This window comes from Nuphar pumila, chromosome 6 (assembly GCF_984573655.1).
Source record: "Nuphar pumila chromosome 6, dmNupPumi1.hap1.1, whole genome shotgun sequence".
Taxonomy (NCBI): domain Eukaryota; kingdom Viridiplantae; phylum Streptophyta; class Magnoliopsida; order Nymphaeales; family Nymphaeaceae; genus Nuphar; species Nuphar pumila.
The window spans coordinates 6,159,639-6,162,230 of record NC_143254.1 but is presented as its reverse complement, the minus strand read 5'-3'; positions in this window follow the sequence as shown (position 1 = coordinate 6,162,230).

The window sequence follows — 2,592 nt, the reverse complement described above, 5'->3', positions numbered from 1 at the left end:
CGTTGCATTCTCCTGTATTGTACAACTCATTCTGCTTAACCAGCTGAGTTTTGAAGTAGGGATGCTTGGCTCGGATATGCCAATCATGGCTTTTAATTTTGTGGAAGGCTGGGAGCCAGCTGTAGTAACTCCGGTTCAGTCAGATACTTCTGAATGATTTTTTCTCTTCATGAAACTAACCTTACAGATGTAATCTACATGTTTGGGTTAGTGGGAATAGGCTCGAAGATTGTCTGATTACAACATTTAGACATGATTTTATGTACCTTGAAAAAAATAAACGATCTACAATGTGTGAAGTTTCCTTGGCTCATAAGATAATACTTTGTTCATGTAAAACCATGGCCCAAGAGCTGATTGTAACAATTTGACTATGCTTAATCCATCTATGGGGTCTGATAGGGTCAACATGACCTGCGTGTATGATTTTCAGCTCATTTAGATGGATGACCAAATCTTGCCCCTTTATTTAGCATGTAAAGAATCTACCATGCTTGCAAACTGAGGTTGAACCTGGATTGCCTGGCTTCTCTCATTAGGTTTGAATAGTCCACTCAATCTTCCAATTTCATGTGAAGGCTGGTAAATAGGCCAACATTATATCTCTGCTGGGTTGAGCTTGGTAATGAGCTTATTAGGGCTCCTAAAGTCAGGCTCTTATTTTGTTTGTAAAGATCCCGTTATGATTAACAACCCGAGGTTGAACAAGGGTTTCTTGCTTGGCTTGGTTGGTTTTGAGTTGGACCAATGTTGGCTTTCAACATTAAAGAAATAAGGCTGGCAAATGAATCAGCTACCACAAATGTGATCGCTTTGGTCAGGTAATTTAGGTTCTTGTTTTGCATGTAAAGAGTTCATAACTCTTAACAAGATGAGGTTCTGCAAGAGGGTGGTCGGCATGGCTAGGTAGGTTTGAGCGGGACCTTTCTATGCGGAGAGAGAGAGAGAGAGAGAGAGAGAGAGAGAGAGAGAGAGAGAGAGAGAGAGAGAGAGAGAAGCTGGAGTCCAATTTTTCGTGGAAGCATTTTTTTGTTCTTTCTAAATTTGTACGCAAATTTGATTTTCTCTTTATCACTTTTCAAACAATCGTTTTTTAGGCGAAAATTGTATATAAAATCCCATCTTAAATCCATGGTTCCAAATCAAGTACCACCATTTGAATATCTCAAAGAAATGATTTCACATCCAGTCAGCATCAATATAAGATGTAAGTTGCGTTGAAGAGGATCTCACTTGAGGAGGACAGATCAGGTGATTTGACAAAACACAAATTTTTGTGTTTTGAAATCATTACCATCCATTACTTCAATCACCACCATTCATTGTGCAAGTAGTAGTGGGACCCATAAAAAGCGCTGATGTCATCATTTCACAGTAGATGGTGGTGATTGAAACGATGGAGGTTGGTGGTCGTTATATCACCTGATCTGTTCTACTAGAGAAGTAGGCTCTATGTGAGAGTCTGCTTGGGTTACTAAAGTGTGCGCTTAACTCAAATAATCATTATAGATGATGCATAAGTTGATGGACTTTATTGGATGTATGAGCAAATTTGGGGCATGGGTGATGACACATTTACCTAACCAATTAGATTGTCGACAGCACGAGTAGAACACTAGGTTATAATTCAATTGAACTATTGTGCGGTGAGCGTTGGCAAACTTGGTGCCAACACTAAAGAGTGTTGAAACATGGTGTTGACTAACGGCTCTTTCTCTCTCTTTGGATTTATGTAGATAGGTCTGGTACTTGACATCGTTATTACCAATGGGTAGTTACACTTTAATGTTATAATTATATCAAAATAGGAAGGTGGTATGGCTGGGTTCCTTCAAGCAGGTCAATGTTGATCTGCTTGAATCCCGGGGGGTTTACCATATTAATTTCCACTTTGCCTAAATCATCAAGCATGGCCTTTTATTAAAGGCTACATTATTGATTTTGGATGTTCAAGGCATTTGGTTAGTGAGCAAATATGCATATAAGTGAACCAATGCTATTGTCACTGTAGATGATAGTGTTAGAACAGAGTGTCTAAAATCAAGATTTTGGAAGTTCAAGATCAAGCACTAAATTAAGTCGATTTGAATCTGATCCATTTAGGGCTGTCAACGGGTTGGGTTTGTATTGGGTACATGACCCAAAGCCAAATTTCTGGGTACGGATGTAAAAAGTGTCACTCGAATATTATTTGGGTCAACAGGAACCTGATCCAAGCAATATCTGAGCCATATTTAGGTTATGATTTTTGCTGGGTACCCGACCCCAGTGTTTGTTTTATATGTATTTTAAAGTAAAAGTAAACTTCTGAAATTATACAGATTTGAGTTTGGGATTTCAATTTTGTGACCAGACCGAGGTTTGGGGGTACCCCTGATGGGTTGGGTACTAGAGCAATCGACGTCCCTGGACTCGTTCCATCCCGAATTGCCAAATAGGGTTGCCAGCTGATTGGAACTGTCGGATATCCAATCTGGATCCAGCATAATATTTCTGGATTTGGGTTTTCCAAGTAAGATCCAAGAATGCATTCGGATTGGACACGGATTCACATAATTGGATCGCTTTCAGATGCTGGTTGGATTTTGGATA